Consider the following 17706-nt stretch of genomic DNA (forward strand, 5'->3'; position numbering starts at 1 on the left):
AGTTTCAAAAAATGCAATCCTGTAGAGAGTTTAATGTGAATATGAAAATAACATTAAAACGATTTTCATCATAAATGAATAAAGATGTGAGTCTTGAAATTTAGCTGTTAAAAAGACTTTGTGTTACAAATAATTCAATTATGTATATCTGTTTAAAAAATATGATCCTTAAAATAAAATTAAGATCTATTTTAGTTTTGTTAGGCTACTCTGACCACCGAAATCATACTATTTAAAATATTACTACTAGTTTTGAGACAGAGCAATATATAAGAGTACATGTAGAAAAGTGATCATATTTGAAGCAAAACAAAAATGAAGTTCATATTTTGAAATTTGATTTCTAAATAAAGTGGTATGTTCAATTTCATATAAAGGATCAAATAATGATGATACAGTGATTTAAGGCATCCTTAAATACATGAATATGTATGACCTATTCACTCTCAAACATTGCTGTTTGTGTGTACTCAAGAGGATTTCAATCTTGATATGAAAAAAATAGTATAGCTTTTATATTATTTTTGTTTTACTCTGTTATTTTTCATTATTATTTAGATGTAATATGTATGTCATATATTAGCATAATAATACAAGTACATAACTTATAAATAAATAATTGAACATTTATTGAGATACAAGTTAATTTTTTTGCTGGTAAAGTGATAAAATTAAGAGAGTCTTACTCTAGAAAATCTCTCTTACACATCACCCAGGACACAGCAAATTTAAGGAAATTCTAAAAATTTTTTTGTTATATAGGAGTTAAATCAAATTTAATAAATATGATAGATGCACCATTTACCCCTATAGAGAAAAAAGAAGAGATCCACATTTCATTAATTTTAATTTTAAAAATGGAATCATAAATGTCTTAATATAGATATATGCAGAAATATCCTAGTAGCCAGGACAAAGTTAATTAAAAATATGATAGATTTCTCTGATTATTTTTCTTTCTTTTTCTAAAATAAAAGTTTGAAAAATATAAAACTTAAATTAAAAAAATTAAAATTAGACCAATCTCATCTTTTATAAATGACTTACTTATGATAATACTAGGCCTAATGATAGAAGAAAAAGCAGGATAATGTTTAAAATACCTTTATACATTTTAAAATCTTTTTAAATTTTAAAATTATGAGAAAAATATTCTTATTCTTTATCTGTTATTCTTAGTCCTCTTGACTGATTTTAAAATTCATTTTCCTGTGTGTATGTTTTTTTGAGACAGAGCAGTATAGTTCTCTTTTTTTAAAACTTTTATTGAAGTTCAGGGGTACAAGTCAAGGTTTGTTACACAGGTAAACTTGTGTCATGGGGTTTGTTGTACAGATTATTTGCTTACCCGTGTATTAAGCTTAGTGCCCGTTAGTCATTTTTTCTGATCCTCATCATCCTCCCACCTTCCACTCTCTGATAGGCCCAAGTGTCTGTCATTCCCCTCTGTGTGTGGATGTGTTCTCATCATTTAGCTTCCACTTATAAGTGAGAACATGCAGTATTTGGTTTTCTGTTCCTGTGTTAGTTTGCTGAGGATGATGGACTCCAGCTCCATCCATGTCCCTGTATTTGTAAATTAATTTTGCCAAGGTTCTCACACTTGAAAAAAAAAAAAAAAACTACTTTCCAGCACATATACTAGAAAATAGTTCAGTCTGACTCCTGAAAAAAGTCATAAACAGATTTGCTATGATTGAATTAAAATTTTCCTGACTCATTTCCTGATCAGATTCGATATATTATCTTAGTATCTCTTCTGTAAATGTTATTATTTTCTTTTTTTGTGTACATTTTGTGAACTGTTATTTATTAGATAAATATTTTAAGCAAATGCTTTATATTAAGCATTAGGATTAACCACCCTATTTTACTGTTGGGAAAATGGCTCTGTAATCACACAAAAAAAATATTGCTGACATAGTCAATGGTATGGTCTTTATTACCTGAAAATATTTAAAGGATAGACTGTCTAGAAAAGACTGGAAATTTTTGGATATATTTTATTTCATAAATATATTACATTTGGGGTAAATAAAAGACTACTCAAATGAAATTTACTTTTTCTGAAATAGAATAAAATTGCAGAAATTATTGTAGAGTTAAAGCATGATTTTATATTATAGGATGCACTTTCTGTTGAAATCTGTGCATTTTATTCATTGACCTAACCATGACTTCGAGGCAGGAGATCGTCTGCCAGTGGACACTGAAAAGTAAAGTTCTCTCATTGTCACTAGGATTGCATTTATTCTTCTCTTCCTTTTAAGGAAAAAAAAAAATTCTTAAGTTTTGTAAAAAACCTAAGAAATACCATTTCCGGATGATTTACATTCTCTAAAAATAGTGACAATTCAGTATAAAAGCAGATTATGATCAGGATGATAAATATATTTTGTACATTATCCTATTTTTTCCCCATGTGATAAGTATCAGAATACAAATTAACTAGCTTTTTGAAGAGCTATAAAACTGTGTGACATTCAATATAGAGTTTAATGTCAGGGTTAGATTACTGCTCAGAGTTCACAGTTTAGCCTAATTTTAGATAAGAAACTAGAATTGCCCTCCGTGCAGTATGTTCAGCAGGGTTACAGTAATCGCTTATACTTCTAAGATATCCTCAAAGAAACTGCCTTAAAGATCAGTCTGCAATACATCATATAAATAGGTAGATCTTGGCTCCTAGAGTTAGCATTTCCCATTATCAGCATTGTAACAGTCAATGTTTTGCCACTTAGTTCTAGCCTATAATGCTTCCTTAGCCCAATTAGCAGCAACCCTTTTCAACAACAAGCTTATTTATAGGTCTCACTTTGGTTCTTTTGAAAAACCTACGAATATAGATCCTTCCAATATATCCAAAAACTGCTCTCTTTTTCTGAATTCAGCAAAGTTTCTAGTTTTTATTGTGCCATTTTTCATTAGTTTCTAGTTTTTGTCGATTGTGCCAGTTCAGTTTCATACTCACAAACAAGAATTAGAAGTACACCACCTAATCCATTAGTTTGAAACGACAGAAGAGGAAAGATACCATAAGCATTTTTCACTTCCACCTTCTATTTCTCACACAGTTGTGTTCTTTTTTTTTTTTTTTTTTTTTCGATGGAGTCTTACTCTGTTGCCTAGGCTGGAGTGCAGTGGCACAATCTTGGCTTACTGCAACCTCTGCCTCCTGCCACCTGCCTCATCCCCTCTAGTAGCTGGGATTACAGGCACGCACTACCATGCCCGGCTAATTTTTAGTAGAGACAGGGTTTCGCCATGTTGGCCAGGCTGGTCTGGAACTCCTGATCTCAGGTGATCCACCTTGGCCAGCCTTCCAAAGTGCTGGGATTACAGGCGTGAGCCACTGCGCCCAACTGTGTTCTTTATTTGAAAGCAAATATACACACAAATCTGAAGTTCTTACCTCATGTCTCTTTGTCATAAGGGTGTTTTAATTCTGCCTGGTTGTATTTATGATTATATTTTGTTCATTCATTATTGCCTGTGTTATAATCAATATTGATGGTTTCATTGTTTTTTCATAAAACAAAAAATATATAAAGGAAGGCTAGAGGCTAAACTTTTGAGTTAAAAATACTATATCATATTTTTCCACTGTAACTGGATAAATATTTATCACACCTAAATTAAAGCTTAGAAACACTTTGTAACATATGCTGTGATAGTCACTTGAAGATATTTAATTTTTTATTTTCAATTAATATATGAAACTGGATCCGTTCCTTACACCTTATACAAAAATTAATTCGAGATGGATTAAGGACTTAAATGTCAGACCTAAAACCATAAAAACCCTAGATGAAAACCTAGGCAGTATCATTCAGGACATAGGCATGGGCAAGGACTTCATGTCTAAAACGCCAAAAGCAATGGCAACAAAAGCCAAAATTGACAAATGGGATCTAATTAAACTGAAGAGCGTCTGAACAGCAAAAGAAACTACCATCAGAGTGAACGGGCAACCTACAGAACGGGAGAAAATTTTTGCAATGTATCCATCTGACAAAGGGCTAGTATCCAGAATCTACAAAGAACTTAAACAAATTTACAAGAAAAAATCATACAACCCCATCAAAAAGTGGGCAAAGGATATGAACAGACACTTCTCAAAAGAAGACATTTATGCAGCCAACAGACACATGAAAAAATGCTCATCATCACTGGCCATCAGAGAAATACAAATGAAAACCACAATGAGATACCATCTCACACCAGTTAAAATGGCGATCATTAAAAAGTCAGGAAACAGGTGCTGGAGAGGATGTGGAGAAATAGGAACACTTTTACACTGTTGGTGGGACTGTATACTAGTTCAACCATTGCATAAGACAGTGTGGTGATTCCTCAAGTATCTAGAACTAGAAATACCATTTGACCCAGCCATCCCATTACTGGGTATATACCCAAAGGATTATAAATCTCATTGGATAAAGACACATGCACATGTATGGTTATTGCGGCACTATTCATGATAGCAAAGACTTGGAACCAACTCAAATGTCCATCAGTGATAGACTGGATTAAGAAAATGTGGCACATAAACAGCATGGAGTACTACGCAGCCATAAAAAAGGATGAGTTCATGTCCTTTGGAAGGACGTGGATGAAGCTGGAAACCATCATTCTGAGCAAAACCAAACACCACATGTTCTCATTCATAGGTGGGAATTGAACAATGAGAACACTTGGACACAGGGTGGGGAATATCACACACCGGGGCCTGTCGTGGGGTTGGGGGAAGGAGGAGGGATAGCATTAGGAGATATACCTAATGTAAATGACAAGTTAATGGGTGCAGCACACCAACATGGCACATGTATACATATGTAACAAACCCGCACGCTGTGCACATGTACCCTAGAACTTAAAGTATAATAATAAAAAAAAGAAACACTTTGTACAATATGCTGTGATAGTTACTTGAAGATATTTGGTTTCTTATTTTCAATTTAATGTAAAAGACATCTACAATTATATATTAAAATATTCTCATTCTAAAAATTAGAAAACATTATTATGTAAAAAATAAACATATTTATCTGTTGATAATACTTTTTAAATGTGTTTGCTCCCTGATAAAAGAAAAATTTGGTAAGTTAACTTGCTTTAGTGTGAGTCCTAATCTATTTAGGACTCAAAGTAAATTGCTAATCATTTATATATTCAGTTGTTGTTTTAATGCTTAGATCATTATAGAAGTATTTCTTAATTTACACCCTTAATTTTCAAGCACCGAGTTTATATGCTTATAAGATTAATTTATTTTGTTGTAGGAGTATATCATATAATCACTTTTATTAAGTCTGCAGATTGCTAGTATCATATACAACAAATGTTAAATTTTCAAATGTAAGTGTTTAAACTTTTATTTTATAAATTAAATTTATACTTTCCTAAGCTTTTGCTCAGACATGGCCTGTAATAGCCCTGAGGGACTAAATTTCACCAATGAAAGGTAAGAAAATAAAGATATTCTAAAACAAAACAAAACAAAACAAAACAAAAAAAGAATTCTTTCAGCACCTACTCTGTACATTACATTGCACAAGACCAAGGGAAACATAGAATATCCTAGTAACAGATAACCTCACTGGCAACCATTTAAAATATCTAGTTAAGAGTTAAGACATACATGAATAAACAATTTGTAATCTATGATAATTTGTATTTCAAGTATCTGATCAGAAATGTAATCTCTATATATATAAAATTCAAGTATTTTAATAGCTGAAGGAGCTGTGAAGAATATCCCATAAAAAGTTTCAACATCATTTATCCCATTTATTGTATGATTTTAGATATTCAATAAATGTTTATTAATTAGAATTTAATCCCTGCTGCCTTAATTGTCTAGGGATTGCAGAGTACCATATTTTCTTCCATTGTGTTTCAGGAATACAGGGCAAATTACATATGCCTGGCAATTGACTATGCTGAAAACAGCTTTGCTAATCAGATATGGCCATAGTCCAACCACATTCACTTGACATTTACCCTGCAGTTCTATAACTTTCAGCTTTCCCAGGTGAGTAACATTCAGGATATAATTGGTCATTGAATTTTCTGAGCTCATATTATTGTAAAATGTGGCTATATAAAAAGAATAACACAGAAATAAATCTATTTTGCAAGTTCCATTTTAAGTGGTATTAGATGAATATATAAATACAAATGTCGTATTTGCAGGACAACCTAACCTTTCCATTTCTATACTTAAATCTGCAAATGAGGACTGTTTGAAACTCTATAGTATCCTTCTTTCCATTAGAAATGTGCCCAAAGGCTGCCAAGTGATAGAAACATCCAATATACCTAATAAATAATAGATGTTCCTATTGACTATGGTTAATGTAGACTTAGTTCTCCTTCAGGATATGGAAAAACATTCAATTATTAATTTTTAAATGACATTCAAGAAATAAACTGTTTTAGGTTTAACCAGTGACTCTTAAAAGACCTTTTGTTAAAGATTATATTATTTTCTAATACATGTTTCAAATAACTTGTGATACCCTCCTACCTCTACATTTGGGATCTCCCAAAGGCTAGTACTAGCCATCTCAGGGACTACATCTTCCATGTCCCTTGTAATGATATCATCCTGTGAATTTTGGACTTTAGATATTGTAAGCATTTTGGTGTAATATGTATATTTTGATATTAGGCATCTTTGCATTTTGTATTGTCTGAAAATTGAATTCCTTACTTCTCTAGAGATTTTAATATTAATAAAAAGTTTCTAATTTGCTCCTCTGTGATTCCAGTTTGAATTGTAAGGTATCCTATATTTTAGATATTTTTATGTATTTACAAGTAAGAAGCAATTCATATTATGCTTAAATGGGACTGGAAAATCATTTATTTTGTAATTACCACACATTTAAGAGATGCTGTTAAAGGCCTTATGAAAATCACAACAAACAGCACACAATTCCTAGACTTAAGAACGTTCACTGCATTTCCATTGAACACCCAATAGATTCATTGTGATTTTCAGTATCTTCTCTGCATTTTGTTTGCTCTGGGCTCTTTATTATTAGCTTTTTGCACCTTACCCCAGAGAAAACAACAACGACTCTTGTTTTTCCCACTGACCTACCTTTTAGCCCTTTCTCCATTCTCCACATGCCAAAACACATTTCAGTTCTATTTCATAATAAAATTTTGCCCCTTACTCTGTTCCAGGCACTGTTCTATATTCTTTGTCTATAAGTCATTTATGTCCTCAGATAAATTGATGAAATAATGATTATTCCCACCTTCATTTCATGGATGAAGAAACTGAAGCACAGTGAGGTTAAGTAATAGCTGGCGGTCATCCAACTAGTTAGTGGCAGAACTACTATTTGGATTCAAACAATAATCTTCTAGGATCTACACTCTTAGCTACTATACCACTTGTAACTACCAGCTCCGAGGAATAGTCATCTTACAAAGTATCCTAAACCCTGTAGACAAAAGTGACTTTACACTAGATTGTTTGTATGCTTCCGGTTTCTATGTTTGCTTTTGTTACAATTGAAATTATGTTGTAATAATTAGCTTATGGGAAATAAACTAGTGAAATGGTATTCGTCTATTTCATAATCAGGCATTAAAGCAACAGTGAAAATTTGAAAGTCCCCCTTAGGACTCTTCCCACTCCTTGCTCACCCACAAATATTCACTCTTTTAGCAACTTTTTTTCTAAATAGAAAAAAACCACGGAAGTTCCTTAAACAAAAGAAGATATAGAATAAAAACAGGTGAAAGAGTGCTTAGAAAGCATTATTCAGTAAAAAGATTCAAAACTGTACAGTTTTGTCCTTTTATTAATGAGGAAGTTAATTATAGAAAAGTCACAAAATGAAGACTGAAATACTCCTTTGATGTTGATCAATGTTACAGTTTTGGCCATATTCACATGTAAATATCTTCTTTGTTCATTTATCCAGTACCTTTGCTTATATTTTGTACATCTTAGGTACAAAAGGTTTAGCATCTATTTACCAAATTCTTTCTGAATTCTGGGAAATACTGTAAAGTACCTCTCCCGATTTACCCTAAATTCACTGAATGCTTATTTTTCTTTCTTCAAACTTGCATTTTTTTAAAACCAAAGCTGACTAGTAGAGGTTTAGATATCAGAGTGCTTGCTGACTGTAGGCAGAAGATTTTAAAAAAGTAATAATATGTTATTGACTATCTGGTTCAGTTAGGGCTGAGAACAGTGAAAATTCAGAAAGTATTAAAGAATAGAATTTGGAAGCATGTGGCACACAGTAATAAAACAACTAATTAAATAGTAACTTACGGTCACCTAGAATTGAAGGGCACAATTCAAGACTGAAAATCAAGTGGCCATTGATTAAAACTAATAAAAAATCCTTCATTTAAAACAATAAAAAACCACAACTGTTTGTTTGAAGAAGATGAGGAAATAAGAATTGGAGGCAGATTGGATATCTCGAATAATTACAGAGAACCAGAAAAAAAGAGAATGATAAACCAAAACGTCTACAATCTACTCTCAAGATGCAGACTGAATCACAGGAACTTTCTATAACTCTGATGAAAGAGTTTCTTAATTCATGAAACCGTAAAGTTAAGGTAAGTAAAATCTACATGCAAAGTCTCAATTGGTTGCTTGCCAAGTTGCAGTGTTACTAGGATTTTCAATTTCACAAGATTTAAAAACAAAATTGAGGATATTTAAGAATATATAGAGAGAAGCTAAGAATTAAAATGAGACTCCTGGTAATTCATCTCCCGATCCCCAGAGGGGACTGCCACCTGAACAGCTGGTTATTATTCAGGAATGATTTCTTGCATTAGGTGCAGTTTGTGCAGTTACTTAATGTTAGTGAACTACGTGTGAGGGAAAGCTAATTCTCCTTCCAGAAATCATTCTTTCTAACCTTTCTTTCCACCACTGCTCATTGCTTCTATACATACAACTAGAATCAGGACCTCTATATTCTGATGGGCAAATTAAAGTAAACAGCAAAAGAGGAAGGTTGACCTCACAAAAGTATTTGAAGACTTTTCTCTTTTATATAAGCAAAATTTAAGAAAACATATGTGGGAGTGGAGTTTGGAAGTACAGACAAAGAACAAAGAAGATAATTGTAGATGGAGGTAAATTTATAGAAATGGTTGAATTTACCTGTCATTCTATATTTAAATGTACTAACATTATTATTATGTGAGTAATAGTGACCGTTATAGCTCACATTTGTTGAACATTTCTCCAAGGCACTGTTTTATTTTTAAATTTATGCTCTGAAATTACTATTTTTACATATAGTAAAATTCACTTTTGCTGTATAGGTCATTGAACTACAACTAATGCATAGAATCATGTAACCATCCCACAATAAAAGCATAAATCAGTTTGAACATTCACCCCCCCAAATCCCTCATAATCCCCTTTGGCAGTCAGTCCATCCTCTCACCTCTGGCCCACGGCAACCACCCATCAATTGTATGATTTTGCCTTTTCTGAAATGCCATATAAGTGAAATCATGGAATAATAGGCCTTTTTAGTCTGACTTCTTTTTTTTTTTTTTTTTTTTTTGAGGCGGAGTCTCGCTCTGTCGCCCGGACTGGAGTGCAGTGGCCGATCTCAGCTCACTGCAAGCTCCGCCTCCTGGGTTTACGCCATTCTCCTGCCTCAGCCTCCCTAGTAGCTGGGACTACAGGCGCCTGCCACCTCGCCCGGCTAGTTTTTTTTGTATTTTTAGTAGAGACGGGGTTTCACCATGTTAGCCAGGATGGTCTCGATCTCCTGACCTCGTGATCCACCCGTCTCGGCCTCCCAAAGTGCTGGGATTACAGGCTTGAGCCACCGCGCCCGGCCTAGTCTGACTTCTTCCACTTAGCATAATCAACTATGCTTTTGCATCTGTAAATATTTATTTCTTTTTATTCTCTGTAGAATCCTATTCTATGAATTATCAGAGCGCCTGTAGTCCCAGCTACTCCGGAGGCTGAGGCAGGAGAATGGCGTAAACCCGGGAGGGGGAGCTTGCAGTGAGCTGAGATCTGGCCACTGCACTCCAGTCCGGGCGACAGAGCGAGACTCCGTCTCAAAAAAAAAAAAAAAAAATCACCAGTTGAAAGATATTTGAATTGCTTCCAGTTTTTAGAAATTAGTATGAATAAAACTGCTAAGAACAGTTGCATACAGGTTTTATGAAGATAGTTTTTATTTATCTCAGTTAAACACTGAGGAGTAGGATTTCTAAGTCATATTGTAAATATATATGCATAACTTGTATTTACTTATAAAGTTTCATAACTTTACAGCTAAGAAACTGTAGAACTCCTTTCCATTTAATGTGATTGTTGACACAATTTGATGTAGGTCTACCATTTTGTTAGTCATTTTTCTCCTTATTTTTTTGTTCCTCTGCTCCACTTCCGTACCATATTTAGATTATTTAAACATTTCTAGTATCCATTTTAATTGATCTACTGGATTCAGACCATATCTTTGTATTTTTTGTGATCATTATATTTAACCTTCCACTGTCTACCTAAAATTTTTATTTATCCCTGCAAATAAAATATATAAACTTTAAAACTGTATAAGTCCCTTTAGCCTCTCCACGTAATATTACAGTTGTCATATGCATGACATCTACATATACTGATAATTCCCCAAGACAATTTTATAATTTTTGCTTTTAACAATAATATATATTTAAAAAAATAAAAGCATAAGAACAAATATATAATATTTCGTATTTACCTAGATATTTGCCATTTCTGTTGCTGTTTGCTCTTGGAGTTCCAAATTCTCTCTGATTATTCCCCATTGGCCTAAATAACTTGGGTTAGTATTTCTTTCAGAGCAAGTCAGCTGTTGAGAAATTATCCAAGATTTCATATTTGAGAAAATATCCACATCATAGCTAAAAGGTAAAGAATTTTTGGTTGCTGGTTCTTTTCTTTCAACTGGTGAATTACTTCATTGTTTCCGATAGAAAACTGCAGTTATTCTAATAATTGTTCTTGTATATATATTGTGCCATTTGTTTTCTTGCCGCTTTTATTATTTTTAATCTTTGACTTCTTAGTAGTTTGTTTGTGGTGTATCCGGGTGTAGTTCTACTTGAGTTTATTCTGTTTGAGGTTTTCTGAGCTTCTTGAGTATATATTTTATCTATTTTTCCAAATTTAAGAAATTTTGAGCCATTACTTCCTCAAATATTTTTCTGCACCAATTTCCTTCTTCTCTCCTCCGGGCACTCAAATAATAAAAATATTAAATCTTTTGATATTGTCCAATAATTTAGTTCTGATAATATATTTTTATTCTTTTTTTGTTTTTCCAACTTTTTCTGTCTCTTCTTGAGAGTGGATAATTTATATTCATCTGTTTTCAAGTATACTGATGTTTTTCTCTGCTATCTCCATTCTGTTATTGAGACTATCTAGTGAATGTATTGTTTTGGATTATATATTATATATAATATATATTATATTTATATGTAATATATTATTATATATATTATATTTATCTCATGTTGATTGGTTACAATAGGCACTTTGAAGTCTTTGTCTGTGAATGTTTGACATTTGTTTATTTCATTTTCCTTTGAGAATTGTCAGGAGCTGAGCTGCAGAGAACTGAGCTCCCAGGTATTTAGGTGATCAGTTAAAGCAACAGCCAAAATGAAAGTAACAGGGAAGCTTTTAGTCACTCATTGATATAGCAAAAGCAAGAGGCTAAACAGGAAAAAGCACTGGGACCTCCAGATTTCTTTTTTTTTTTTGAGATGGATTTTCAATCTGTCGCCCAGACTGGAGTGCAGTGGCGAGATCTTGGCTCACTGCAAGCTCCACCTCTCCGGTTCAAGCAATTCTCCTGCCTCAGCCTCCTGAGTAGCTGGGTTAACAGGCGCACGCCACCTATTTTTAGTAGAGATGGGGTTTCACCATGTTGGTCAGCATGGTCTCGAACTCCTGACCTCGTGATTCGCCTGCCTCGGCCTCCCAGAGTCCAGTTTTTCATTTTTCCCCACAGAATGGTATTGAGTAAGGGTTAGGTCTGTCAGCATAAAAGTGGGGATTATCTCACTGCTGAGGGAGAGGCCTCTGATGGAAATCACCTGAGTTAGACTGCAACTCTTTTTCAGGGACTGAAGTCTACTGATTGTGCACCAAGTTTTTTATGGGAGAGCAGTTTTCCCCCATGAGACTGTCTAGGTAAAGATTTTGTAATTGCCTGGATCTGGGCCTGAAAGATCAGACCCAGGAGACTTTTAGGATTTTGGCCTGGAGCCAAACTTGTCAAGCATTTGTCTTGTTTTCCTATGTGCATGGTTTATTTTTTTAATGTTGGGTAATTTTGATTTTTTATCTGGGACATAGTTAATATTATGTTGCAAGCCTCGGATACTATTATAATCTTCTAAAGGCTGTAAGCCTCTGATACTATTATAATTGCCCAACGGCTGTTAATCTTTTGTTCTGTGTTTGTTTTGCAGGGTTTTCAGGTATAAAACATGTATTTCATTACATAAGTGTTAGTGGAGAGTAGTGCCCTAGAGCTTATTTGCTTTAATGGTTGACTCAAACCCTGATTCAACAATGACAAAATAGTGAAGAAACTGAAGTTTCAGATATTACTTGGCATAATATAGAGGAATAAATATAAGATGCAAGAAAATATGGGCTTTGGAATAAATTTAATACGTATGGTCTTTTTGCCAGAACTTCCAATTTATTAGAGTATGTCTGTTCATCAGTAAAAAAGAAGTTCCAGCTCAGACGGGTTCTCTAGTGAATTCTAAATTTAAAGAATATATTATACCAATTCTTTATAATCACTTCCAGAAGACAGAAGCAGAAGGAATACTTACCAACACAATTTATTAGGACAGCATTACCCTAACACTGAAACCAGACAGAATGGTTTTAAGAAAACAAAACTATAGACCAATATCTGTCATGAATATAAATACAAAATTTTCAAGAAAATAACAAACCAAATCCCAACATGTATAAAAATAATTATTCAACATAATCAAATGGGATTTATTACAGATATACAAGGTAGGTTCAACATTCAAAAATCAATTGATGAAGTTCATTACATCAACTAGCTAAAGGAAGAAAAACCACATGATCGTATTCATAGATGAAGATAAAGTATTTGATAATATCCAAAATCCATTCATAATAAAACACAAAACCAGCCATATACAACAGACCCACAGCTAGTATCATATGGAATGGGGAAAACCATTCCAGGGAGTGTCCCCTGATTTCCCCTTGTGGAGAAGACCTGGCCTAAGAAAATTATCTGCATTTAATTATCAACTACTATCTTTTCATTGGTTAGATGATCACAGACTTTAAAAAAGCAACATTTTGTAACTGGTGTCACGATTGTTTGGGAAAGAGGCACTTGAATTATCTGTAGCACAAAAGTATAGGTGCTCTACGAATTACCATTGAGATGTCTAATTATTGAATAGATTCTTAGAAATTAGCCAGACAAATTGACAGATTATTAATTCAGCCACCTTTCCTGTCTTCTGCCATGTTTGTTCATTCACATAACCAATGTTAGTATTATTTAAGGGTTTTAATGTATCATGCACTATTTTAAGCACAGGAGATACAGAAAACAAGCAGGCAAAATATTGGGCTTACAATTTAGCTAATTAAATAGATAATACAAAGAGTAGACAATATTATTTCAGAAAACGGTATGTGCTACATCAGAGTGAGAGCATAAAGGAAGATAAGTGATGTTTTAGATTAAGCAGAAGGGAGAACTCTGAGTACAGTCTCTATACTTTGCAAATTTAATGTCAGGATACAAGCCATACAGGACCTCAAAAACATGTTATTCTCTTCACATGATGTGGCTACTTTTTCTTTAGTAGAAATTAGTCATGATATCAATACAACACTATAATTCAGGGGAACAGCATGTTCTCTACAGCAGTTGATTACAGTGAAACCTTTTCTGTTCTGGAGTAGCCAGTGATATTTCTCATGAAAATACACATTTCATCTGAATTTGTTTTTGCTTGTCATGCTTACTTTTTTTCTGAAGAATTATTGAAGGGCTCTTTGGACTTATTAAATGGCTTTAATTATGAAATAATATTCCACCCACATTGTTTCACATTCAAGAACTTATTTTGGAGTAAATAAAGTTATTTTTCAAGAGATTTTCTGATGTTATTATACTTATATCCTCTCACCCAAAGGTACTGTCCTTAAAAAAAAAAAAATAGGAGTTCTCTAAGCATTCAAACTATGCTCATATTAGTGACCCATATATGAAGCATTTTTTCCAAAGCCAAAATACACATATCTTGTTGCTAAGATATTAAAGTGGGAAAGGTCATTTGATTACTATAATTAGTAATTCATTTGCAAGAACAACATGAGTTTTTATGTTTACTGGAGGACAAAAAAAGAGGGTTACTACTACCTAAGGGGGGAGGAAAGAGTGGGGAGGAGAACCTAGAGTGTTTATTTTATTAACAAGCACACTGTGCTAGTGTTAAGGAAATTTTAACTACCTATGTTGGGCCATCTGGGTACTCTCTGTATAGTTTAAGGCCACAGGCATAACTCTAAGAGCAAGTCACCCGCAGCTGGGAGCCCATAGAAACAAAAAAGTAATGGATAACAGAGAAGAGAAAACATGCCATTCATGCCCAGTTACCACTTACAGAAGTGAAGTGACAATTATATCTCATATTAGCATCTCTTCACTGTTGTGTTATATATAGACATACCTCTACCATACAGACAGATGTAATACATGTATAGATTGATGTAATATATAAATATATTCTATATCTGTCCATATTTTATAATACATACTATCTGTTTTATATATTTATATTTTATATGTGTGTATATGTATGTTATATTTATCTATGTTCAGATTTTTTTTTCTTTGCTTTGCTTTCTCTTTGAATATAGGAAATGAGAAAATGAGAGAAAGAATGACCGTTACCCAAAGATTTGGGGCTTGGAGATGGAGAATTAATGGGCCTTGAGGTGTACTTCGTATTGATTGAGGATAATTGAATTGTTACTGGAATTATAGTCAAGGGTAGTGAAACTATATGAAGAAAGGTTTGTATTGACACTGTAAAGCCAAAGTCTGGATTACTCAGGACATTTTTGTCTTTTTGGTTTCCTAGCATATAAGTCATTTTTGGAGGATGGGAGAATTCTTACCATGTAAATGAATAGAGTTTACCTCCAATTGAAGAAGTCATCCCTTTTAACTAGGACACCCACAAATTACTTAGCCTCAGAGGCCCTTGCCTGTGACTTGTCTTCAGGATTTATGATGCAAGAAAAGCAAAAACTACGTAAAATGCACTTAGAACTAAAAGCTGTCATTAATTGAAGATTTTCCCATGAAAACTAGATTTTCATGGGAAACAGTAGCATTCAATGTCCATTTCAGTATCCATGGTGCAAGCCATCTGGTGTTGAGGTCTAACAGCTGGTATTTTCACTCAACTAGTTTGGTGTGTGATATGGGCAATATCTCTGGCTGGTTAGCTTTCTTTTTCTTCAGCCAATTTTCTGACCCTGTTTCTCCCTCATCCTAGAGATTCAGTGAACTATCCAAATTAAGATCAATAAGTTATTTATTCCTTATTTAAATAAGAGGTCACATTGCTTACAAATAAGCATCAAACGTGACTAGTACATAAGTTGACTTTTGTTATATTTTAATCATTGCATATGGTATATTTTATTTGAGTCATGAACACATGTTGCCCATATCATGATACTGTATTGTTTCCTTTTAATTTTAATCAACATTTCTTTCTTCTTATTTGAATGGCTTTGTGATTTGTCTATATAATCTGTAATACTTTCTCAGGTCTTTTATATTACACATTTTATTTGTCATAATATTTTTATTCTGTTCCTGACAGATGGTATTAACAGTTCTATTGAGATTTTGGATATTGAGGAAATGGACTTAACCATTTCTATGTTATTTAATCCACTAAAGGTTACTTGTGATGTTCTAATATTATTTTCAGAAGCCAGTGAAAGCAAATTGAATTATTCTCGTGTCATTAGACTTTTAACTTTGTATACAACCCTCTGCTGTGTAATGGGTTTTTCCATTTCCTCCTTCTCAGTTTTTTGATATCTGAATTTGCTGTATAAAGAAGTGTAATTACCAGCACACAACGCCTGGTATTTCAAGAATCTTATTAACATAATATCATGGACTAAATTTACTTTTGGAGATTATGACTTCCAGAATTCAAAAACACATTTCCCTGTTATTATGTTTTGGGGGAAATTATAAAATCACCCAGTTACAGCAAATGATGTAAACAAGTAGAGAGGTTAGAAATTGGAAGGAATACTTAGTTAACCTCACAAAGCAATCCACTTGCTAAGGCCTGTATAATGGAAATATGGAAAGAGAAGCTGGAGAGATTCAGTATTCCTCAACTGATTTTAGTTTCGCAAAACAAATAGAACAATATTTGGTGCTGGTAGAGTTTCCTTATCCTAGCTCTATTGGTCTTATAATTAGTACCAATTTCACCCGCATTCTGCTTCTGTTAAATCATTCTTAAAAATAGAAACAATATTGTGACTTTTCTCTAAATAACTGGTTCTCATGGATCTGAGAGCATTTAATAGTGTAAATTTGGCAATAGTGACTCGAAATATACATCAGATCAATGGAATATTCCCTGAACAAATTAAAATATGTTATTTATGTTAGGACCAATAATGTTAAAATTGCACATATAAAATTCTTTCGATATTACATTAAAAGGTTTATTAATACTCACACAGCACTTCAGATAAGGATTCATTAGGCAAATGGATCTTTTATGAAAATCAGCTAGCTATATTGCCTGCATGTGAATTATACATTTAAGGAGACACTAAGTGTCTATTGCAAAAATCCAACAATGTGCTATTATTATTATTTGTAAAATAATACGTTTATCTATGATGCCTATTCTGAAAGAGAAAAAGTACCCAGAATGAAGTAAAGCATTATTGCAGAGTTAGGAGACTGATGGTTAGATATTTTGATTACTTTTATTATTTCCTTACCATTGCTCATTTACTTACTTTTTTTCTGACTGGCTTAGTTTGGGAAAACACCAAAATGTTGGTAATTCGAAGAACCAATAATACAGTGGCTGAAAAACAAAAATGAGTTTCTTTTTTATCTGTCACTCCTGGCAGTGGTATAGCTTTGCTCAGTGTGTTCCTTCAGGGACCCAGGCTGCCTCTATCCTGTTGTTCCTCCATTTCCCAGGGCAGGGGTCTGGAAACGTATGCCTGTAAAAGAACAGAGTGTACATACTTCAGGCTTCCCAGAAGTACTGTCTTTGTTGTAGCTCTTCAAAATAGCCACTGTGATGGGAAAGTAGCCTCAGACTCCACGTCATGAGTGAGCATGGCTGCATTCCAATAAGTTTTAACAACAGGCAGAGGGAAGGATTTAGCCTGTGGCCTGCAGTTTTCCAACTACTGCATTAGGACACTGTTACTATAAGCATGGTTGAAGCTAGGTCACTGCCATGTTTGCTTCCCCTGGTAGAAAAGAGAAAGAAAGTGTGAAATTGACACATCAATTTCCTACTATCCAACAATGGAAATGGCAGATACCACTTTGGCTGGCATTCAAATTTTAAAAAAGTCCACCATTTCTAATGATATGGAAGACTGGACCA

The 17706-nt window shown here is 33.5% G+C and overlaps 1 long non-coding RNA gene across 1 annotated transcript in view; it reads right to left on the bottom strand.

The window, feature by feature from the left end:
• The window catches only part of LOC117086417, a 29477-nt gene extending 12160 nt beyond the window's left edge, over positions 1 to 17317 (bottom strand). Inside the window, exon 1 of the long non-coding RNA XR_004438330.1 lies at positions 17099 to 17317. This is a non-coding gene — a long non-coding RNA (uncharacterized LOC117086417). The remainder of the gene's footprint in view (positions 1 to 17098) is intronic.
• Positions 17318 to 17706: the final 389 nt, after the last annotated feature.

The sequence above is a fragment of the Trachypithecus francoisi genome, unplaced genomic scaffold (genome assembly GCF_009764315.1).
Source record: "Trachypithecus francoisi isolate TF-2019V2 unplaced genomic scaffold, Tfra_2.0 Lachesis_group1, whole genome shotgun sequence".
Lineage (NCBI taxonomy): Eukaryota > Metazoa > Chordata > Mammalia > Primates > Cercopithecidae > Trachypithecus > Trachypithecus francoisi.